The sequence below is a fragment of the Pollicipes pollicipes genome, unplaced genomic scaffold (genome assembly GCF_011947565.3).
Source record: "Pollicipes pollicipes isolate AB1234 unplaced genomic scaffold, Ppol_2.1 Scaffold_4295;HRSCAF=5057_pilon_pilon_pilon, whole genome shotgun sequence".
NCBI classification, from domain to species: Eukaryota; Metazoa; Arthropoda; class Thecostraca; order Pollicipedomorpha; family Pollicipedidae; genus Pollicipes; species Pollicipes pollicipes.
This window is the reverse complement of record NW_023596461.1, coordinates 27,881,037-27,906,656: the sequence shown is the minus strand read 5'-3', so window position 1 is coordinate 27,906,656 and position 25,620 is coordinate 27,881,037. Positions and strand designations below refer to the sequence as shown.

The 25,620-nt window shown below is 47.7% G+C and overlaps 1 protein-coding gene across 2 annotated transcripts in view; it reads left to right on the top strand.

The window, feature by feature from the left end:
• Positions 1 to 25,620, top strand: part of LOC119096417 (uncharacterized) — a 54,444-nt gene that overhangs the window by 6,083 nt on the left and 22,741 nt on the right. The window lies entirely within an intron of this gene.

Sequence of the window (25,620 nt, the reverse complement as noted above, 5' to 3'; positions counted from 1 at the left end):
GTATTTTGCATCCAACCATGTTATAATCCAGGCTACCTTGAGCGAGCTGGTAACTACTTTAACATCTGGAGCTTCAAGACCGCCTTCTGCGAGCCATTTCTTTGCAAACGCTTCCTTTACTTTGTCACTCTTTCCATAGATGAACTCAAATACGAATGATTCCAGCCTTAGCATATGCGATTTTGCCAATACAGAAAACAAAAATACGAGTGTAGATAAGAACAGTGTCTTCATAAGAAATACCCGGCTAAGCGATGTCACATTTATTTGAATTCATCGTGACATTACTATTTAATGCCATTGATTTTATATCCGTAATTAATTTCAGGCTGAGTTCAAGCGCCTCTCGTTTCTCGCGCTATTTTTAGTTTGAATCTTGGCATAAGGGGCTGGCTGGTTACTTGCGCCACTTGTCGACGAACAAGCGGTTTTTCCAAAGTTTAATATCAGTCCAGTTTCTGCACAAAACTATTTCAAAACTGTCACTGTATTCCTCATCGAGTCGTCCGACTCGTCCTCCGACCCGACGTCCAGGTGATTGTCACGCTTTCTGCCCAAGCTGTGAGCTCGATTTCATGCTCAGCAGCCTGAATGCCTCTAACAGCGCTGCTTGTCAGAATTTTTTTGCACCAGTGGCTCAATGCATAACACCGAAGTCAGAGAACTAATGGGCACCCTTGTTTCTATTCCACACTCGATGTGAAACTTAGAAGACGGATAAAAATAGTGCACTGCGCGCCCAATTAGGGTAAAAGACGGACATCGAATGTCAGAAATTATGCCAGGTATAACATAGACTAGGCATACCTTAGTTACGAGAGCTCCTAATCTGACTTGCCCTTGCTCCTCTCCGCGAGATCCTGGCCACGCCACTGATGATGACTGATGATGTCAACTTGTCACCTAGATGTGATGAGGCCTGGGCACCTGTCGCAGAGGCTCGCCACAAAGTTGGGATCGCCCAGCCTATACACGCGTTGTTCACACCCAACCCATACTTCATCATGTTCTTAAAGCTCGAAAGAGCTCGAACTTGCGTCACACGATTGCGCCCCACGAGTGTGTCCCGTGACTTCAAGTGAAAACAAATCACCAGGTCGAGCAACATCCGTTGTAAAACACAGTACTGCTTTACGCCAGTCACCCATCTCATCACTCCGTTTTAAACATGGCTTACATCAAGCACAAAGCTGCGAAAGAACAGGCCGCTCTCCGCGCTGGATGCCGGGAATGATGCCGAAGGGTGCCGCAGAACGAAATTTTCAAGGCGTTGCATTAAAAAATGTCGTGTATTAAAAGTATGTTCTGAAAGCAATTAGTGATGTATGAGGCAACCATGAGAGTAAGTGTAGGTGGAGTCAGGTCTCCCAGTGTTTCCCAGAAAATGAGGGAAATTTTGTTGAGTCAGAATGCTAGCGCACTCGGAGTGACACGTGAATCCAGCTTAGATTGTTAAGTTCAGGTACAGCAAAAGCTGGGATAAACTTAGCATACTGTGGACCAGAATCAGAGCCGATTCTGCCTACCGGGAGCTAAGTACAAGTCTAGTTTGGGCGAGTTGCTTGGGTCCTCAGATCCGCGAGAATGTCTTCGCAGGCCTAAGCGCCTTCTCAAACCAGTTATATCTGCCATCTTTGAGCCAGCCCTCACCGCACTGGCAATGGCTACCCCACCCGACAAATGCGCCTGACGCACGTAGCTTTTCTGTAGCGGCCGCGGCGGGCGCGATGCACTGGATGAGTTGCCGGGTGCGACGCACTGGTCCGACGAGCGGAAAGCCAGATCATTTACGGGACTCTAACACGGGGGGACAGTTCCACCGCAGCTGACCACTGACGGGGAACAGCGCCGGTGCAGCTGGCCAGTGACCCCTGCCTCATGCGCCCCGGCCCCACTGCAAGGATCTCTGTCAGGAAGGCGAGTGGGCGGGGGTGAGGTGTCGGCGCTGCGGTGGGGTGATTGGCCTGCCTCTGTCACGATGGCACTGGAAAACCCACATGAGCGGTCTCCTCACCTGTGGCGTTGAGCGCGCGCGTGGGAACAGTCCGCCGTGCCGCCATCCCGTCTTCAGGCTTTTCTCGGCGGAAGTGCGGCAGTTTCGGCTCCCACGGCAGCGATCGTCAACCGACTGTTTGTGTTTTGTTTTGGACGTTGGTCGGCCGTGGGAGATTGCGAAGGTTCAGCAGTTGACTTTGACACGAGCTGCGAAGGTAGAATGGCGTTGTACGCCATTTAAGGAAATGTTCCGCATTTGAAGCTATTGAAGCAAACGTTAGATATAATGAAATAAGCTGACTCTTAATTATGGTCATACTTTTAAGTGGAAGAGATTGCCCTAGACAGCACAATATGCCTGCGTGGTAAATATGTTTTTCAATACGTCATTGGTTGATGGCATCATCGGACGTTGCACAACATTGATGAAGAGCCGATTGACAGCCGTTATATCAAAAAGCCATGCTCACGAACGCCAGCTATAAATGACTCGACAATCATGTCTTTCTTGGCTTTGATCGGCGCGTGGCTAATGGAATGACAGGGTTTGAATGCCATCATTATGGCGTTGTGTATGCCTGGGTGACTTTGAAATGGTCTCCCCGAAAAAGTCTGCACATGTTCGCGGACGTCTAGCTAAGTTACTAGAGGGGTTTGAGGCATAAGAAAGGCAGGGCTGTGAACCAACACCCAACAATCTTCAAGATGGCTATTTCAGTTCAAAACTCCATACAAATGTGGAGCAGTCCGCTTAAAGTCAGTTATTGAAAGTTAACCGCCATGTGTTGCTGCCACGATTCGTTCTGACCTACTTCAAACAGACAGAATAAGTCAATGGTCCTATGCCTCTGAGCCTTAATCACAATATCGGCTTTGAGGGGGCCGAATTCACATGACTTTTTATGGCGTTACACATCTCTAGGTGACGTTAAATTAGGCGGCGCGAAATAGTCTGCCTAAGTGTGCGTGGACCTTGCTCAGAAACGAGAGGATTTGAAGCCTGTGACTATTTCATTTTAAAACCACATACAAGTGTGGAACAGTCATTTGGAGTGCTTGAGAGACGTGATACGGTGTGATGGCAATGTGGCGAAGAAAGGGGAGGAAGAAGGAGGGGTGGGGGTAAAAAGGTAAAGACGGATCCACCACGAAATAACAATATGCAAACCAGTACAGAAGACGCCCTCACCATACAGATAACCCGCATAGCTGCAAACTCCTGGACAGCAGGAGCCCCTAGCCGACTAAAAGGATACCATAATAATAGCCATCTTCAAATAGCCATCATCAAAAGGATACCATAGAAATAGCCATCTCGTTACCTCTTCTTGCAACGGATGTAGCAAAGAACACTGCTTACACACGACATTCGACGGATGACCCTCTCAACTACTGGTGCGCAGATTATAGCGACAGCGCTACGTTTAAATATACTGCTACCATATTATACCATCCTAGCATTGTCGGATGGTGAAAGAATGCAAGCAAATAGGCATCACGCATCGCGCTTCATTCGAACATGCAAGCGAGTTGAAATAAGCAGGCATCACACATCGTGTACCAATTATACATGCCAGCGATTTCAGTTGAACAGGCATCGCACATCACGCGTCAGGCACCACTTACACATGTAAATGATTTTAATTTAGCACGCACCACACATAAAGGCACAGATCCCACTGGCATAATCGGCAATGATGAGCCCTGTATGTTAAGATGTGGTTGCCGACTTTTTATAAGAATAGATTCGCTTATTTTCCTGCCTGGGTGGCCCTGTGCTCCATAGATGACTTTGAGCTCTAAAAGGGGCAAAGGGTCCGTACCTCGCTCGACTTCAGTTTGGCTGTGTTTTGCCAAAAATGGTCACCGAAGGGGGTATTCCCTGTTTTGTTTTTGACGTCTCGCAGGTGTTCATTATATCTCAAACGAATAAGGCGCATAGACTCCACGATATAGACTATGTCCCTCCCATGTTTTTTTTCGCACAGTTTGCACTTGATTTCGTACACCACGTTTTGTTGCGTGCAAACCCCCTGAAACCCAGAACCGCATAAATTACATTTGTTGCCACCCGGCCACTCAGGCTTCGAGATGGAAGATTTGACCAGAGACTTTTGAAGCTCATTGTCATTTTTCCAAGCTATGCGTACGCGCAGTTTTGACTCTTTAAAAATGCGTTTGATTTTCCAAAGCAAATGCTCATCTATGTAAGGTAGCGTTAAGAATCCGTCCTCTGATAGGACGTGTTCGCGCCTCCCACCACTCATCTCCTCGCGCCTTTAACTTTTTTACTTCTTCCAACACTCTACCTAAGTGTTACGAAGAATATCTGTTGCCCAACAGCAAGCCCATCTTTTGTTTATGCTCTTTCTTTCCTCTTCACTACTTGATGAGTTGGTTAGAGTCCTATGAAACATGTTGCGAATTATGTTGTGCTTAGTTGAAGTTGGATGTGCAAATTCGCAATGCAGAATGACACCAGAGTTGGTGGGCTTGATAAAGAGCTCCGTTTCTAACGTTGTGCGGTCGCTCCTCCTTTTTGACCATTTTGTACCATTTTTTCCATTGGTGACAATTTTTTGGCAAAAAACGCCCAGGGTGAAATCACGGGAGGTATGGACCGTATACCCCTTTTAGAGCTCACAGCCATCTACAGAGCACAGGACCACCCAAACAGGAAAATAAGCGAATCTATTCTTATAAAAAGTCGGCGACCAAATCTTACGTACAGGGCTTATCATGGCTGATTATGCGAGCGTGATATGTGCCTTTATGTGTGATGTGCTCAAGCTCAAAATTGTTTACATATGTAAATGATGCCTGACGCGTGATGTGCGATGTCCGTTCAATTGAAATTGCTTGTACGTATCATTGGTGCGCGATGTGTGATGCCTGTTTACTTCAACTCGCTTGCATGGTTGAATGAAGTGTGATGCGTGATGCCTATTTACTTGAATTCGTTTCCATGTACACGTATGTTCGCCCATTCTAATTATTTATTGGCACTGTATTAATGGCTGGCAATCGCTCCTTGTTTAATCCCCTGAATTTTGGTGTCCTGTAAAAACTGTGGCGCAGGCAACTTTGAATTCACTTCTGCTATTGTTTCGATAAAGACATGTTGCTGAAATATCAGCCCAACCATATTTCCATTCTCCTGGTCTTTCTCCGATGAATAAGGCTAATACTACTGTCTCATCTAAAAAACGGTATGTCATGAATCGCCATTGGCAAACAGGGTCAAACGGATCCCCATCCACCCGTCGCAAACCTCGTTTTAAAAGTATTCTAGTGTGTTGAAGACCGTGCGGTCAAAGGTCTAAAGCTTACGTGAACGGAGCGGGGCGGAACTGTGATAAAAAACTTGCCTCCAGGACAAGAGCCGACGGTCTCAACAGTAAGATGGGAAGAATGCATGTCCCAGCATGGGCAGGTACAGCTTGACGATCGTGGGTCTGGCGTTGGCATGGTAACGATGGAAATTTTGTGGAAACACAGTGTCCATGATCCCCTCTGACGGATGTGCACACCCGACGTCACCAGCAGGAGCGTCCTGGAGCAAATAAGGCTTGAAGCCTGTCTCGGAAACTACTAAGAATGGTAGGACCGGGCTCACAAGAGCATCCACAGCCTTCACCATGGTAAAAGCCCGCTTTTTGTGCAGGGGACACCATGCTGAACTTCCTTTGGGTTCGCTTTGAGGTCATTTTATGTGGGGTAAGCACGGTGTGAGACCGGTTTCGCCTTTCGGCAGGTATTGTGCGAAGGAAACCGGCGACGGTCTTTCAACTTCGTCAGTGGCGCGGGAAAAACAGTTGGCAAGTTTCAGGGATGAAGGACGCTGCCCTGGCAACACCTGTTGCCTCAGCTGTCTGGGCTTGAGTCTGAGCTGGTACCACAGGAAGGCCGATAGCCGCAGTCCTCACATGCCACCCGGCTCACTTCTGGGGTAGCTTTTTCGCCCTCACTCGTTCTCCACGGCATTTTAGAAAGCCAGTATCTTTGGTTCTATTCAGGACAGGCTATTGTGGATGTTCGTGGTGTCTACCAGGCATTTTTCAAGTCGCCTTTCCATCTCTTCGGGTGACTTTTGACGTTGTTGTCGGTTTCGAAAGGTTTCAGAGCCATCCTTTGCGTCTACGTGGCTGTTGCATGACAGTGTGATACATTGTGTGAATTGTTCATCTCCAGCTTTTTGCAACAGCATTCCATCACTGATCAAAGATATTCGCGGCCTTAGAGACGCCTTTTTGCGTTTTCCCGACCGTCCTTTTACGTGCGTTCTTTGCATCCAAAGGGGAAGGGGAAAAGATGAGGAATTAAAATGTAAGTTTATCAGGCTGTAGGGCACATAGCATATGAAATGTGTGTGTAGGGCGGAAGCGGAGCAATCAGAGCAAACGCTGAGCAAAAACAACTTCGCCAGGAAGATGGTGTCTATCTAACGAACATTCACTTCTCTTGCGTCGTGTTTGCATTGATTTTGCCATGAGCCGACTCACCCATCCATGGTGGGATGGGTTCGAGTCGTTCTAGACGCCCGCTATTTGCCTCTGGCTGGGGTGACCTGAGGTCGGGGGGGGGGGGGGGCTCGCTAAAGGTCCGGCGACGTCAGCGGACAAGGCGAGCCGTACCGAACATTGTGGCGTGGTAATCTTTCGCCGCAGATTTATGCCGTTGACGCGGGCTTCTACGACTGGATGGTGGGGCCAAGGCTCAGGCAACAACGCCTCTTGTTACCTTGAGCGGTTCTTCCAGAAATGCGTCTGGTGAAAAGGTTGGGTTAAATCTAAAATTATGAAGCAAAAAAGCCGAGCTATGCTCCTAAACCAGTAAGGTAGATATGAGTATGTGTATGTGTTGGTTGGTTTATGGAGCTCACATATCTGTTTGTCACATTGCACCGAATGTCAGGAACTATCAAAGCTTGACTTCGTCGCTACACTCATTTCCGCAAGACTGGTTTGCCTATGCCCTGTGGAAGTTATGGTAGCTTAACTCTGACATCGTCGGTGTTGCTGGGGAATATATGCGCGGCAATTAGATATGACATTACAAAGCCGTCAAAGGCTGTCTCATCAAAACGGTAATGTACTGGGGGACCCCTTAAGCTTCAAAAGCCCACTTTACAGAAGAGTCCCACCTCGGATACTGGCATGGCCAGTACACCGACGTAAAAAGCACCTTTCTTTAAAAGATCACTGACGGTTATCGCTGTGATCACTGACGGAACACGGTTACCCATGTTTTGATGAATTTTAAGATAAGCCATAAACGGTTTAGAGCGGCGGGGAATTAAAATTCGTAGATAGCGATGGATTTTGAATTTAAATGTTTCAAGGTTTGTTGCAGCTAGCCGGTTTTCAGACCGGCGGGCAGTCAACCGGGGACCGGTGGCTGGCCGGCTACCCGATTTTATGATTACGTGATGAATAATGACTAATGCCTGGTGCCACGCTTCATTTTTGTGTGGTCTCACACTTCACTTTGATCGTGAGTGTTGAGTGGAAAATGCATTCTTCACCTTTTAAGTATCAACAACCAATTTAGCTTTGTTCCATGATCACGAGAAAAGAGCCGATTTCCCAAACTTTTATTTAGCCTTCCGATGTGTGTCAGGACTTCGAAAATTTCTCAAAAACTTGCCAGATGGTGCAGTAGTCAGGGGCTTGGCTTACTTGAGTGGCGTCTTCATACCCTGTACAATTGGTAAATTTGGGGATGACGGTAACAGCAATGATAACAGTGACCTTTGATTCAAGTAGATATTTGCTCCTATATTCCCGTTCACTGTTTCGCCACTGATCTGATGACTTTTCTCCGCTAGATATAGCGATGTTTCGTTGGTGTGAAAATGTTACGGTACGTGTTGCATCTCAGGTAAAAATGCATGTTCTCGTTTGTAAAATTTTAAAGAGGCCCATATATTACATTCGGCGCCTGCAGTAATTTTCAAGCGTGGTCAAAAGATGGACTGAGTTAATACCGCCAAAATCCGCGGTTCAAAGTCGTGCGCACGAGTTTTTCAACAGCTCTCCAACCCCCTTACTACCGGCTAGCCGAATCGGGCAGGCGCTACCTGAGGTTAGGTGATTGATCGGCGGCTACTTGGCCAGCCGAAGCCAACCAAATCGGGCAGGCGGTACCTGAGGTTAGCTGATCGATCGGCGGCTACCTGGCGTGGCGGAGCCAACCTCGCAAGTCGTGCAATTTGCACGTTAACGTCTCTTTTACTTTACTGTGAGATGCGGCAAGCAAACATGGCCAACTGGCCAATTCTCGAGGTCTCCTTCTACCGTAGAGAACTCAGCAGTTTCCGCGTACTCGTAGTGTTAGCAGCACAGCCTGTCAGCAAGCAAGCCAGCAAATGTAGAGGTCCAGGGTTCGAATCCCAGCAGTCACAAGGATCGCTTCTTCGTCACCACCACGTGCGCAAACGGTAATGATTTTGGCATGCAGTGTCAGAAGATCACAAAAATGGATTAATCGTTTTGCTTCGGCGATGCATTGCAGAATCACACTCTTCCGGACTTCCACGAATTGCGACATCTGTTTTATTTCAAAGCGTTGCATCGTATCTCAATGTTTGTGAAAGTGTGGCAGGTTTGGCGACTGTACTCTTCCGTCTGCAGGACAGCCTGTGGCTGTCCTGCAGCTGTCATTTATTTGCGGCTGATGACGTTTAGCATCAGTTACCTTCCCGCCTTTCGCGAGAGTTTCGGCATGGCTCATGGCTGATGTTCGGTGTGGTCTTCGCGTTCTCCGAGGCAAACTCAAGTTCTCCGAGGAGCAGCCGCAGAAATGGCGGCAGCAAGGCTAGCCGGCATCATCGCCGGGAAACTCGAGCACCCATATCCACAGGATTCTTACGCGCATCGATTTCTTTTCTGGCTGAGGCGCTGTCTCGATTCCCCGCAGATGTGCCTGGATCAGAAGACCTTGACACGGTGTTCAGCACCAACATCGGCCGGGGAAGACGCATCATCTCTCAGTTGGTCCCGGATAATGAAGGAGTAAAAGGCTTTCGGGGCCCGCCTACATGACAAGCCGTGCGGCTGACGCCGGCGGGCGGAGCACAGCGCCCGTTCATCTGCTTCATGCACGGATGGCTGTTTTGCCACCATACCAGTGGGATGACCAAAGCCCTCGTAAGATGCCAACTTCTCCCGCGTCTCACACCTGGCCACGGTCACCCGTCCACTTTCATGTTCACTGGCTTAGAACAGGCTACACTCCACGGGTGAGAACGACCTCCTCGTGGATCCTCCTAAGCGGACCCCTCTGCCGTGGGTGCCGAGAACTGGAGTGCCGAGAGTGAGGGTGCCGCTCGGCTCTGTCGCCGGCGACGGGTGTGCCGACGCTTACACCATGGTCCAGGCACGGTGTCAGCTATTCTGCATGACCTCGGGCCTGACCTGACGTCGTGCTGGAACTCGGGAGGGGCCAGGGGCCTGCAGCTCGGGCGAGGTGCAGCGGTGTGGTAGAACGGTGCTGCAGCAGTTGGGATGCACTGCAACCTTCGCCACTACACGATCATTTCACAGCTGAGCCGCGTCGGTAGAAGGGAACAGGATGTTGGCATGCGGGGTAATGTAGCCCATATGGTCAGCGTAGCGGTGGAACAACAGTTTTCTGGCACGATCAGTAATACGGCCGTTTGACACCGACGCGGCGACCTTGTCAAACCGTGTCCATGCGGTCATGTAACCTTTGACAAGGACTCCGTGGCGGCGCGAACAGCGTTTCGGGGGAAAGTTTGCAGGACCTGAAAAGGTAGCGACGAGGTGCAAGCTCAGCATATCGTCTGGTATCTCAAGCCTATAGTGTAACACCCATCAATGTGACCATGTAGCGCCTATCCGGATGTCATTTGGGACCTGGGCAGTGAGCTGTCGCCAACCATAGCCAGGACCGCAACGCCATCTGCACCACGTTAGATCAGAGACATTTACATAAGAGGCTCGTCGATCAGCTGCCGTCCGGACAAGTCCACGGTCATTGGCCGACAAACAATGGCATCCATGTTGCCCCGCTACCGCAGCGGATGTCTGCGGTTTGATGGGCCAACTCCATCCCAAAGATAGCTTAATGCCGGTGCGTCTGCTTCTGTGGCTTAGCGGAGGTCATATCGCTGATGATTTTATGGCGCTAAGCCCAGCGTGCCGTGCGCCACGCTCGATGTTAACTATTCATGAATCAGAATATATATATATATATATATATATATATATATATGCATACTTGATTTTCATGATTAATCTCTTATTACCTGCGTAATGCCAAAAGTCAAGGCTGGAATGTTCCCATCTCCTTGTCCTTTAACGCGTGGTTTTGCGAAATACCTTGGAGGGCTGAGCTGCGAAGCTTTCCCTCAAATGGCGTAAACATGCATCTTTTTCTCGGTTTTGGCTCATCTTTTCTCTTGAGGCTGGGTGGTTTGGGACCCCAGCTGAATGGAAAGTAATCTCTGGTCTCCTCACTCCTGTGTTTGCTATAATTTCCACTCCAGACGGCAATTAAGTGACCTGTGGTCCCGTCTTTTATCGGTACAGCAGAGACTGCAATGCCCTCCCGTGGATCCAAACCCGCGAATCACCGCATACCACTTGAAATTTAGCCATCACACCGTATTGGTGGCATACGAGGTCGCTGCAAAATGAAGATGCTCTTACGACGCTTCACAAACACGCTGTTTCTTGGTCTGGGGGCATCGTCGCACCCGGATAGAACGTTGCATGATAATGTGACCCGGATAGAACGTTGCATGGTGATGCGACCCGGATAGAACGTTGCATGGTGATGTGACCCGGACAGAACGTTGCATGGTGATGTGACCAAAGCCGTATCCGATTGGCGTCCCGCAGCATAGATGAAACATATCTGATCGAATATGTGCGCGATATGTGCGATTGCTCGAGCCAATGGGGCCAAGAGCATGCAGCACAATAATGTCGCAGCACCGGCAATGGGTACAAAAGCGTGATGCATGTAATACACGTCCTTGGAGCCCCTGGAAACTGAACTGGCAACTTGCAGCTGCTCTTTAAAGTCCTCAGTGCTCTACGAGTGACCGGCGTAGCGTCAGGAGAATATCTGCCGGATGGTCCTCTCAAAGCCGCATCTCATGAACAGTGTGGACAGGGGGGGGGGGGGCAGAAGGCCAAATTCATCCTTGTATAAAGTTGCTTGAATAAGGCTATAAAACATATAATGACCTGGAACAACTGGAGCTAATGCTATTTTGGCTTCAGTTGTGATAATGACACCAGGAATCATGTGTGATTCTGTAAAACAGTAGAGATTCATGTTATACCATTACTCCGCAAATCTGGGGGTAATGTTCTGAAGTATTCCGAGCAGGGTGCTGAAATGTTGGATAGCCTCATTTCAATCATGCTTGCACGTGTTGCAAGTTGACCTGATTGGCTGGTGATCAATGACCTTAATTTAGGGCCATGTCAGTGTTATGTTGTGGAAATGTAACAAAACGCGTTGTTTCCAAGTGAATGCACCCCATAGAGATATTGCAACCTGCCTTTTTTACTTCCCTTAATTTTTTACTGTGCTGATTGCTTGTGCAAGGTTATGAAATATCCAAGGTCAAGATAGTTAAAACTTGGATCTTTTTGACCAGAACTGACCTGTTGAATACCATACGGTTAGAGTAATTGATGGTGCATATCTTGCAGTTTTGGAAAAATGTCCTAACAGTGTTTTATCCATTCGAGTCATTTGTGAGCTCTAAATGTAGCCAAGCGGACCAACGCAACAGTGGCCTGCGCCTCTTTGCTCTCACATGACTCAATACAGGCCGCACCCGTCGGTGTCCTTTAGAATTTAGCTGAAATAATTATTCAAGAGGCTTGTAATGTTGTCTTTTCCTTGGCCCTAGCTTGCTTACTTTCGAGATCTCACGGGCCCTATATGGCCACCTCGTAGGGTGAAGGCAAAAAACGAGCACTCGTCGGGGTGATGTCAAGAGAACAGTGGTGAGAACAGGGGTGAGCGTCAAGAGAACACATCAAGTCATCCTGGGCTGCATGGTGTGCAAACTTACAGACGAATCTGTTTTGCACATCTCGGGCAAATTCTCATCAAGGTTTGAAGGTGCAAAAAGCGGGCCTCTTTCAGAAAAATACATGTTCAGCGTCTTTCGTGAACAGATACGGCAGTTCGCCATACACTTGTAAAGTTTAATTAAAATGTTGCTGGAAAACATGATATTGAACCGTAGAAGATACGAACGACTTAGCTTATCTGAGATCAGCATTTATGGTGCTTATCCTGATAGCTATATGCAAAGTTAAAGGGAGTATTCCACACACACACACACACACACACACACACACACACACACACACACACACACACACACACACACACACACACACACACACACACACACACACACACACACACACACACACACACACACACACACACACACACACACACACACATATATATATATATATATATATATATATATATATATATATATATATATATATATATAGGGTTTTGAACCGCAATAGCCATCTTAGAGGCCTTTCGGTGCTGATCGCAATCCTGCACTTCCTGAAACCTAAGATCCTCTAGTTTCTGAGCTAAATGTCCGCGAAACTGGGAAAGGTATATCGGGAAGAGTATTTCAAAGTAACTCTGACATTCATGACGTCATAATAACGTCATTCAAATCCTGTCAGCCCATAAGCCACAGTGCGATCAAGGCCGAGAAGAAGATTAAATTTGAGCGCCTCTGGCGAGGCGCTCAAATTTAACGTTCGTGAGCGCGATTTCCAGATATTACGACCGTCAATTGGCTCTCAATCAATGTTATGCTAGGCACGATTACGTAATCAAACCATGACGTATTGGGGAGCATAGTTGCTAGGCCGAAAATTGTGTTGTTTAGAGCAGCCATTTTCACTTTAAAATAATCCCAATAGATAAAAGTGAGCTTGTTTCACCATATCTGATGCTTGCTCCAATATCTTAAATGTGAAAAATTCCCTGCAACACTGCCGGCGGCGAAAATATGACAGCTAACGTCGGTCATACTGCATTTGTGAGCCAGCTAGCGGCCCGCCGCACATTCTGGAGGTGCTCCCCTTTTCTGGCTGCAACACAGAATCGGTCCTCGTCTGCGGCCATCTTGGGCGGCGTAGCATAGCGCTGAGGTGTGGCTGCAAGGCAAGCTTAAACCTTTGAAAACAAGGTAACTTTGTAAGGTAACAAGGTAACAAGGTAATATTTGAAAACTAACAAGGCACTAAGGTATTATATATAGCGTAACCAGGGAGGAGGTTTTTTGCCGAGCGTAACAGGTTGTAACAAGATGGAGAATGGTTTAAATGGCCCGAAGTGCGCAAGGCAATTTGTGGGTGTTTCTTTTAAATAAGAAAACAACGCCGGCATATACGACCAAACTTTCAAAGAACGCTAAAGCTTTCTGCCTTAAGCGCTACGTGACTTCCATACCTTGGTGAAAGAAATCAAACGGAAAAAATTGAATGACGCATCTAAACAGTGATGTAATGATCGTGGGGTGTCGTGCGATCGTTCAGCAGGCCGGGCGTAGTGCGATCCCTCCCTGCCGTACAAGGCCACGGCACTGTCGCGCCGTGCTCTCCTCGCTAGAATGGCATCATGAGCGCGCTTATTTTTTGTGAACCTGTTTCGCTTCATTCATAGTTACTCAGTACAACAGAGCCGCCGTCAATCAATCGTGTTCGTCTGTCAGTTTGTCGTGACAGCTATGTAAAGCTCTCGATTAGTAAACATTGCACTGAACGGCTTTGCCTATTCGGTGGCAACAGTCTCAAACCCTCATGCCGAGTTTAACCATGGAAACCAAAACAGCACCGCTTGTAGCTCCTGTCACGATATGACATTCAACCATAGCGGTGTGGCTCAAGAGCTCACTCAAAGCGCATCAGATTAAGAGAGATGAGTGACGTAAAGTGCTCCCATCGCCCCCACTCCGTCCGGCACTTATTCCTTGCCAGCCGCCTGCCGCAAAAAGTTATCTGATAACCGGACCCCTGACCATTCTGGAGGATGTCGGCGTGCCTGGCATGTGCCCTTGGCGCCACTTCGACTCCGGAACCTTAAAGGCCCGGCGTCGAAGGCCCTCGCTGCGAGAGCAAGGCTGTTCGCCGTCAGGGCTCGTCTTTGAGAGGTCGAAATGTCAGTTTATGGCCTCAAAAGTCAATATCGCAAAATCGTGCGCGGCAGCGTCGCGATGTTGTACGAAGCGGTTTGTATGTATGTTCTGGCACCGAATAAGGCGGAATGTATGTGGTTCTGTGTATTCACACTGGTCGCGCGGAACACGGTAATGTCTTGTAATGGAAGTCCTCGAAGTACTTGGATTGCGTGATAAGGCTACTCACAGTTCTTATATGCCTGCATACCCCTTTGTGTATCGGGTTCATACCGTCAGCTCTTGTTTCCGGTTAGCTAGAGCACAGTTTTTGAAAGGTGGAGGTAGAATCGTTGCAAATCCATGACATTTGGATGAGAATCAAAGGATCACAGAGAACTATGAAACTAAAAAAAAAACAAAACAAAAGAGGTAGCGAAACAGCCGCGTCGTTTGATAGGACAGATATCCCCAAATAGTCACAGAAAAATCTGCTACTTTCTGAAGGTAAACCATGCATTTACACTGGTAAGCTAGTTGAGCAAGCTGTCGCTTTCTTGACCTGGGATGGAATGGTGCAAACCTGGAATGACAAGGTGCAAATTTGGCGGATGGTTGCTGTCTGAGGAAGCCGCGGAGAGCTGGATTATGTCATTTTTGAGACAGCCTTTTCAGGAACGTGACTGACTTCCTTGCTGCACCGACCTGGCGAACCGCGGCGGATTTCAAAGTCCAGGAGTTCGAGGCATTCTATCAGCCTGAGGCATTCAGAACCTGACAGGGTGTAATAATGTCCCCAGAAGACGGTCCAAGCTCCTTAAAGCCGACTCCCTTCGTACAACAACCTGGCATTGGTGCTTAATTTTCACTATACGTGGGCGTGCCACTGCCACTCGCGTCCGTCTCTCTGCAGCTATGAAACGTGTATGACACTGCTCGTTTCTGTAAGTTATCTGTTGCCCATGAGCGAATGCAAACTGGGACATATCACCGCGAGGCACACGCATGCGAAGCATCGATATGGGCGAAAGGATCGCTTTGTCAGTGGACTTCTAGCAGATGGGAGAGGGAACGGCCGTTCACAGTTGAATGCTGTCAAACGTGTTTACCAGGCCCATCGGAACAGCGATCGAACGTGTACACTTGCGTGCGCGACTTTTCCGTCTCGATGGCTCAGTTGGTTAGAGTGCCGCCTGTCTTCCGATCCAGTTGTTTAAGCATAGCTGTTTTAGAGAGCATCTACCCTACATTCTTCCTGGTGATTAACCATCGGCATTGATGCGCAATCATTTTGTGGAACTCGAGCCGTTCCTGCTCTCTGAAATCCTGTCAGCACTTCTTGGAAAATATGCCGGCTGGGCAGCAGTGAATGTGGCACCCGATCTAGGCGTAAGACACAGCCCAAGTGCAACTCTAAGTTTTGATTTTACTCAAGTATGCCGTGTATGTAAAACATACTTACATCATTAATTTTAGAAAATAAAAGCCTTGTCACTGTCACTTGTCACTGTGTTGGAGCGTAAGAGTGGGAACGTTTCAAAAAGTGAGGGGGGGCCAAGTTCAGGGCGTACCTCAGGAACTTTTTCTGAAAAACAAGCCCGACGACCGGGGGGGGGGGGGGAGGGGAGGGATGTGCGTAGGGATGCAGGTTATCGTTCTTTATTGTAATGACTTCTATTTTAGATATGCATCTAGAGCTGTTTTTCACTGGCGCACACTCTTGCCTATCCGACTCATCTATGTCATTCGAGAAATAAGGCTTTCCAGATTCCCAAGGTAATTCATCCATTTCAACGTTGTCTGTCCTGGGGAGCCAAAATTCCACGAGCGGGTAGGCATTTTGAGTCATTGAGGAGGCGTCTGTCTCCACAGGGTATATGCCAAAATATGGCTTGGGCATAGGCTGGTGAGAATTTTAAAAGTGAATAGATGGCTCACAGTACAGCAGGTTTTGCATGCACCTTCATTTCGCTGACTGCTGTTCAAGAGATAAAACTTGTCGCAGTATTTCAGGCGGAAGCAAATTCAGGAGCTTGAAACTGCCAAAAAACAGGTGACAAAAACCATACAACTGGATATTCTCCTCCGAAAACCAAGCCACATAATGAAGACCATTTTGTCATATGTTCCTTGTCTGAGCTCTGCTCCCGTCCGCCGTCGGTGGCCACTGTCCTGGTCAGAGCCTTGCTGGGAGGAACACAGGGTTGACAAAAGCCCTCTTTATGGTGATCCCCCCACAAAATATATCCCCGGATATGGTTTGCTTGTTAACAAGGGATACGGTTTTCTTCGTTTCATTGTTGTTTTTACGTTGTAACCAGAACAGAAGTCAGCAGCTACCGTGAAATCAATTCTGTTTACATTTTTAACACGTGCCCGGGTGGCCGGCTTAATGCCCTTTGCTGGGGTTGGGGTCAATTTGACCCCGCTAAGATCTCGGGATCTAAGAGAGCTAGAGATGCCAAATTCACAGGATGAGTTGACCTATACGTGAACTCACTTTGGTCAAAAGTTGAAGTTCCTAGGTCATGACTTTCAGGCCAAGTAAAGTCAAACAAGGCCAAATTCCAGGTTGGTCTCTAAGGTGCACCAGAACCTAGATAACTGCTTGTAAGCAAAAGGTCACATGTTCAATTAAGGTCAGTGGCCTTGTTTGACGTTTTGAAGGTCATGGTGACCAAAATCATACAAGACTGTTCTGAGTTTTGCATTTGAATAAGCGACAAAGATCACGCTAATCAGTATGTTTCTAAAAACATAATGTTGACCTAGGTCATTTTAGGTCAGTGACCTATTCTGACCTCTAAGAAGCCCATGGAAGACGTATAATGCGGTTTTTGCTGTTAATAAATTCGAAATGAGCACCGGAAACTTTCTCATACAGCAAACCCTGGAGTAATGAAACAGGTTGGTTTTGAACTTGGTCTCACCTCCTTACCTGACCTTATGTCAGCGTAATTTGCTCATGCAATATTTGTGTTGCCTAAGAAAGCATCTCAGAGATGTGTGGCTTCGTTTAACACTCCATTGTTGCATCAGATTGAACGATTCCCTAGAAGTTGACTTCGCTGAAACCATGGCCTGACTTTGACTTGCCATAGGCCAGTGACCTCACAAAGTGCATCTAAATTGCGTTATGCTAAACGATCCGCTATTCAATTTTCTACACCTATGAAAAACATGGCGCGACTGTGACGCACCGTTCGGAAACCATTCTGTAGAACGCTTTGGGGACGAGTCAATTTGACCCCCGCACGAGCGCGTGTTAAGGTCAATTAACTGCAGAAATCAAGCGTTTAACGACCGCATGGAATAAATCACCGGTGTCCTTAATTTGCCATGGCTTAGTGGACTCTTTCTGAACCGACAGAACTCAGAAGCGTTTTCATTATGTTGATCTGCGTTCTACAAACAGTGAGGACATTACGAAGGTAGGTTGTAGATCGCGATGTTTGATCGAAATTTGAGGGTGAAAATTTTGATTGTAGATCGAGTGGTCAACAATGTGTAATAACATCGCCAAGCCATGCTTGACTGGAAATGTTTGACATTCGGTCAGAATCGATTACTGATGAAATTTATATAAGGCGGTTTTTAACATGCGCGCTCGCAAATTTTAGCAACAAAAACCTCGACACCAGGCGCTGCAGTCTCCATAGTCCACGGAGCGCTAGCTTAGTGGTTAATTTTTCGTCACGGCCCACCGGTAGGCGAAATGATGACGATTCTAAAATCATTTCCCTTAAACACTTGAATCGGTTAGTAATAAAAGTTGTGTGACACAATTTTGAGCATGCGTACTCGCAAATCTTAGTTAAAAAAACCTCGACGCCAGGCGTTGCAGTCTCCGTAGGCCGCGCAGCGTCGGTTCAACAGCTAATACTGGGTCGTGGCCAACGGGTGGAAGAAAATGATAACGCTTCTGAAAGAAGTAGTTTTTAATGTTGCAGGACAAAAAATCTTGCATCTACAAGGCAGTCTGGGCGCATATTTTACGTGTGCAATTTTTAGACTGATGATAAGAACAGACTGGCCCTTAAGGCACCGCGAAGTGGTGCTGGAATCTGGTGGTGGAACTGCAAGAGTAAATGTAGATGTTCTATTTTTCGTGTTTCTGTAACCATCGATCTGTCCAGAAGACGGATTAACACGGCGCCCGCCGTCTGGTGGCACTTGCAGTGGCCGCCGCCGCTCGGTTTTACGGAGGCTGCAACCCAGACCATCGCTATTCTTGTTTTCGAGGTTGGGGGCGGGCATGTTCGAACCTTTTGATGCACTTTTCACTAATCCATTCTAAAAAAATGAACGTTGTTAGGCAAATATGGGATGTCCTTGGTCGTTTTTAAAAATTTATTTCAACCAACTCTTTTCAACAATAATGAGACCTCCACTCTACTCAACAACAATGGGGCCCCTTATTTCCTTCCGGGAAGAGACCCCTTGAGTAGAACACCAAGGGCATATCACCGATTCCGGTCAAGAGCTGAAGGGACAATCCGTCCCATCGCGAAGCGCCTTCTGGCTGTCATTCTATCGACACGGGGCAGGATCTCCCGGTCGATCCGGAAGCGATTGGAAGGATATATCATATCACATTGTTCGCTCCCAACTCTGACACGGGAGGCCTTCTGACCCGCGCAGTTGGCCCCGGATCAGCACAGGAACCCTTATTGACGCAATAACATCCCTGATCGCCAAAGGTGGTCCAATAATTGTCACACAGGCTCCAGTTCCATACTTTTCTGTTTTCTTCAGAGATATTAAAGAATCCCTGAACATAGATTGTGTATAAAATGAGGTCCCCAAACTTGTATTAGCACAGTTTAATCCATGTTGGTCTTAACATGCTCAAGGTTCAGTCAGAATTGATTACTGATAAAACACTATGTAACACGGTTTTAAACATATACGGTCGCAAGTCATGCAACAACAGCCTGAACATCCGGCGTTGCAGTCTCCATAGGCCGCGCGGCGTCGGCCTGCTTTGACACTAGGTGATGGCCAATAAGTAAACGCAAAAGATGGCGCATCTTGAGGAAGATGGTTGGTGAACTAGTTAAATCGGCATGCATATTTAAATGTGGCGCAAAAGTAAGCTGAAAACAACATTAATCTGAAAAGTGGGGAGGGGCAGTTAACACTGCTGCCCCCCCCCCCCCCCACCTTGAAAAGTGGGGGGCTATGGCCCACCTGGCCCCCCTGTTCCTACGCCAATGTGTTGGAGAAATGACCCCACCGCCAGCTGCTTCATCTTGCCCCCCCCCCTCTCCCCCCCCCCAACCTGCGCCGCTTCCTTCACCTTTACAGAGCGCGGCAGAATTGACGGACGCCGACCGACCAAAGGGCTACTGCACAAATAAAAGGAACTTTTGACATCCACTCTCCCCCTCCATCTAGCATTTAGACAGAGATGCCACTGCCACGCCCCCCCCCCCCCCTCCCTGTGCATTAGCGTGCTACAAACGGCAATATGTTGGCATGTTTATAAACTGTGATACGTTCAGCAATAGCGCAGACATTTATCAGTTGAGGCTCACCTGTAAGCTAGAGCATGTTGTTGCACCCTGAACAATGCTGCCAGCGAATTTCCTTGGCGCCATGCCTCCACATTTGACACACGTGGGTAGAACCAAAGTAATACATGGACATCCAAAAACATTATGAACGCCGCGGGTCCTAATGAACAGCCCTTTGTAGCCTGACGTGGACTTAACCATCGACCGGGTGGGAAAAAAAAAACAATACAAACTAAGCAGTTACGATGCATGCGCCCGGAAATAGATCTCTGAGCCATTGCAACCCAACAAAGGCGCCTTCTGACAAAAGTACGCTGGTCGTGTTAAAAAACCCGGTGATTACGTGGAATTTTTTCCGGTCCATTTACTACAATAATTGCACATGTACCCTTGCGCTTTTCGCCGCACATTTTGTTTATAAATTCGATGGAGGAAAATCGCTCCCGACAGCGGATAATTTTTGTGGAGGGGAATAGTTGCTTCCAGCTTTATGAAACTCATATGAGGAAACTCTGTGAGAAAATTTCATCCGTTGAAACATTTATTTATATAAATCTGGCCCCTGATTATATCATGTGCATATTCCCATGACTACATGCGGTAAAACCACGTGTTGTGTATAACTCAACATCAGTTTGGAAAAGAATGTAAAACACTTTTGTTATAAAGAAGCGTAACACATAAACATGAGAGACGAGACGCATTGAGACACATGCATGAGACTTAGAGTAACACATGGGACTCATTTCCTCATGCTCTACGTAGGTTACTCACCACCATAAGGTTGCTTCGAAATCCCGAAGTGTTCTTCAAGCATGCTCTGAGGTCAGGAAGTGTGCCATAGGGAAGAGTCCAGAACGTTCTCCCAGCAAGATAAGTTGCAACTAGCCAGTTTCGGGTCGGCGGCTGGCCGACCCAAAACCGGCTGTTTGCTAATAAGCTGATTTTGCGGTCAGTTGATGACTAACGGCAATACGAAATCCCAAAAGTGTTGTTTCTGGATGTGAAGCAAACAGTGTGCCCACGATCTTTTTAAAATAAAAAAGCTCAATGTACATTTACCTCGAGATCTTGGTAAATTTCCCGACGTCTCCTAGACCTTGGAAAATTCTCCAGGGTACTGGCAGGTCGTGCAATAGTCATTGGGTTTTTTATGGTAGCATCTCACCACCTAATAAATTATTGAGCCTTGAAAAAGGACTGTCAGAAATAATAGCAATTTTTGCTTTCTTTTTTACGTGACAATTAAGGCTGTATCCTCGTTTATGTATCCATAATCCTCGTTTGTTCAGGTTTTACAGTAATCTTCTTGCTCTAAGACTTCCCCGTTACTTGTAGCGATTTTCTGATAGCACACTGGTCTACGTGCACGTGTTTTAATCACACGCTTCAGTTGATGTGTCGGATTGCACACTGTAAAATAAACCAACATTATAGCGCCTGACATCGTAGATGACGGCTAATGGAGAGGGATTGTGCTGCTCAAAGTCCCGATTCGAATCTGCGCGGATGCATTTTTCGACAGCTTTTCAAACTTCCCACGGTCGGCTGGTCTGGACGCCTGGCTATGTCCTGTGGCTAGCCGACCGATCGGCGGCTAGCTGCCTAACCTAAACCATTCTCACTCTGAGTGATCATGTCCACATAATTGAAGTGTGAAAAGTGCTCGACCTCAGCAGTTTGTGCTAATTTGCGGGCCGATGTTTTTTTCTTCACTGCGAACAGCTCACCTAGCCCAGAGGTGCGCAGGAGCGGAACACCGCATGCACTGCGGCCCAGTTGGGCAGCAATGGTTCCCTGTGGCCCCTTAATATGGAAATCTGACCTCAGTGGTCAGTGCCCAACCTCGGTGGGCCCATAAGCAAATATTTTGAAACTCCTACGTTGTATTGCTAAGCGATGTGTGTCCTCCCGCTAAGCCAGCGCATACAACCGATAATCGCATGAATGGTGTGCTGTATGCAATGTAACGTGCTGCGACCTTGACTAGCGTTGTCATCCTGGAATCAGGAAGCCGGCATCCTGGCACGGAAGGCAATCCTGATTCCGAGGGCATATTTCCTCAATCCCAGCATCAGGATGCGTTCAAAAGAGAATGTATGAACTCGACGAACTTGCACTAAAATGCATCCATATTTTGCACATCTGGAGAGGATCTCGGTCCATTGCTCTTCTACCTCCAACGTCTGAGGGACGATGTTGTGGGCTATATATGTCGGGTTATCATAACATTTGTTGGCTGTTCATACAGCTTTAGAACCATGATCAATGTTCTCTCGTAATCCAAAATTTTATGGGAAGTGCGACTTAAAATTGGCAATGCCTGAACCCGTGGCGAAGGCCGCCTCCAATAATATATTTATTTTTAATAGCCGTAAGGGTAAAAGGTCAACCGAACGTGGCTTGTTGCTCATGTGATCTGTTCATGCTTTGGTGTGTTCTGGTTCTGGGCAAAACTGTATATTTCAAATCCGACCAAAATCGGTAGGAGCTTGGTTATACAAACACGGCAGTTGCAAATAGCAAGCGTCAACATATAACTTATTTTCATAAGCATACGACTTTGGTGTTAGTAAACGTGCTAGGAGTAAAAAGGCACGTAACAATTCAGGTACGGTCATGCGCTTGAAATGCTGTCTGGCTGGGAGCCAATAATGACTTCGTTCTGTCGGTATCGTTTCGTGCATCGGAGTTCCTGTCTGGGAACGAATGTTTCGGGCTCACTTATTGACGGTATGGTTGGCTTCAGGACGGAGATAAATTCACTGGAGCGTATAACATGCATAGCTGAGTCTTAATCCCTGGATATACTGAGATTCCGAGATTGCAAATCCGCCAACCGTGGCTGCAGTCCCAGGCTCCACAAAAGTACCGGAATTGGCATCCTAAGCCAAGGCACGTAGGTGAAGATTTAACCTCACTGTCGGCGAAGGATTCTTACCTTAGGTGAAGGTTCGATACGCTTGGTGACTTCCGGGGCCCACTGCGTTTTACAGTCGCGAGGCGGCATTCTAGGATGTGCGCCAGGTGTCGCTACAGCCCATGTATATTAGGAGGGTCTTTGACCAGATCCACTAGCCAAAGGTTGCCGTATCATTTGGCGAATGTCAACAAAGTTGTTCGGCAATGCTTAACAATGGCACGCCCAACTTTGGTGTTCTTGGCCTTGGTAGGCTCAGCTCTAATATGTCCATCGCTGACGTCTTCATCTTAATTGGGTTCTTTGCATCGCTGATGTGTTCTGCTCAGCCTTGGCATGCTCTTTTCGGACTGGGCTGATTCAGCCCTGGCTTGTTTTGCTCAGTACTGGCGTGTCTTCACCTGGAGAGGGTTTTCTTAAGCTTTTACGTGTTTTATCAGCTCTTGCTTGCTCTGTTCCGTTCCGACGTGTCTAATCAGTTTTTGCTCATCCAAATTCGGATTTCTTCTCAGTCATGCCGTCTGTTCAGCTCCGATATGGTCTGTTCAGCTCTAACAGATCACGTTCAAGCCTTAATTTTCCCACTATAACTGGCTTTGTTCACCTCTTCTATGTAAGATCTTGTCTCTCTCCGATGCAACAGCTCTACTACGTTTAGATCTGACATACCTCTCATCCAGCAGGTGTGGCTACACCTCTTACTTGTACTCTCACTCCTGCTAGGATTGTCAAATAAGTCGAGGCCTATCGGTCAAGCAGCTGTCACCAGACGCAGCCTGGCTCGACGGTCCGAGCTCTGCTCCAGAAAAGGTGCCAGCTTGCAAGTCTGGCCGCTGACTGTTGGTCGCTAGATATCACAAGAGTGCTCCACCATATCCGAACTCTCTGCACCCGGATGGAAACGAGAGGGAGCAGGATTCTGCTCTATGATGCACGCGAGTAGGGTTTACTGTTCCTAAGAGATGAGCAACGATTGGACCACCTTGACCTTTGGAGTGTGTTGCCCCTGCTCGACGGACGACGATAGCTACCTGCAACGCTCGACACCTATTTACATTTATCCGTGAGGTTCCAGAAACACCGTTTTGTGGCGACAAGCTGGAAGCCTGCGGGCAGTCGTGGCTTTGACCCGAACCCGGAAGGCCCGGCCGGACCGGGCGGCGGCCGAACCTGTCGGGTCTGCTTTCCTGCGGGCCAGCCAGGTCAGGGTCGGCTGAAGGAGAGCGCAGGTTTCTCGGTATTCGCGTGACATGGAATCACTCTGGCAGCGGCGCCAGGAGCGTGTTGCGTTCGGGACGCAGCGCCATGGCCCGGCACCTTATCAGCATTGGTTTAACATTTTGAGGCTGTACAAGGAATAGTAAGTGAGGATGGGTCTGCGCTGACACATTCATCCACTGCTTCTAATGTCTCAGGAGACCGCAGCCAAACTTAACGCAGCCAGGCTTAAATCCGTCGTTACGATTGCGTTTAATGATATTGTCAGCGATGCAGGCTGTTCTTTAGTGGGAAATAAAGTATTTTTTCCCAGTATGCCGACCATAACACCGCTTTCAAAATCGTTCCGGAGATTGGGCCCGATAAAATGGTGCTTTTGATTTCCGTCTTCTTTGTGGAGGGCAGCCTGCAACCCTTTAGACCACTTCAATTTAAGAAAAAAAGTGCCGAATGATGACAAAATTCACATTAAAGCCACGAATGCTTCGGCTCGTTGCACCATAACTGCATGGTTTGAAAGATGTTTCCCGACACTGGGCGTAAGTGGAGCCGCCGACCGAGCGGGCCTTACTTTAACTAGCAGCAAGTGTTCCCTTTGAGCTGCCCGAGCTTCACCGGACCGGACCGGACTGAACCGTGGCTACGGTCCGTAGGGAGTAGGTACCGTACTCTAGAGCTCACAAGTCCGCTATCGTCCTGGACCGTACCGCAAGTACCGGACCGTGGGTCCGGTCCGGTCCGGTTCAGGAGTTAGGATTTCGAGAAAGCAATAACTTTGCAACCACTGGTCGCCGCTTCAGGCACTTTTATCAACATGGAACCAATTAAAGAAAAGTGTTGTCGAAATCTGTAGACGTTTTGTTGGATGCTGCTCGACGACATCGGCAACACCCGCAGTACGCAGTATGAGCAAGGAGCACATTTTTAAATTTTCGAATGATATGGAAAAAAGAAAACGGTTTTATTGCAAGAAGACCGAACGATCTGGGCCAAAACCAGATCCAAATATTGACGGCCCGGCGTCGCGTTGAGACGAGACCAACTGGTTCAAACGAAGGAAAATAAACGGTCTATCAGTAGCAGCAGGGGATGATATGTGCGTCCGGTCACACAATCTTGTGCACAAATTGTCCAGCCACCGCTTCTTTGGGGGAAGGGGGGGACAAAGAAATGATGTCAGATATTGGCAAGGTGGCTTCATTGCAACATACTGTGCTGGAGCTGAGAAGACCAAGCTACGAATGGATGTATTGAAAAAGTATGTAAGCTGCTTGACCAGCATCCACCCAAATGTTCGCGTTCTCGATACTTAAATCGCAGTCACCGGAGGAAAAATACTCAAAATTATTTGCTACCATCTATTACAATTTCCGCGGCTTGTCAGGCCCAAGGATCAGCAATATTTCAACTCATTTATTCGTAGCGCATTCGCGAATGCGTTCCGCTCATATGCGCAATGTTTTTTGTAAAGGTATGCGCGCGATAGCACACATTCTTCAGAGAACATTCAACGCTGCAAATGCGTGGGCTCTGTTTGAACTATGTCAATCTTGTTTTTTCGCCAACATCCGCCGTATTTATGGTGGAACGTGCCGGACCGTGTCAGGCTGTTGTCGCCAGTTAGGCGTCATTCCTTGAACGACGTGTCCTGTCTGTTGTTAGAATGCATGGCGTTTGATAACGTGGCACAGAACTTTCCTCAGCTAAGCTCCAGCATAGAAACGCTGTTTTTGCGAAATACAATCCAGTCAGCTGTCACCCTGCAGCGTTCCAGTCGCTAAAAGTCAACACCCGCGCTTCGTGGAGCTTACCGCAAACGGCAGTGA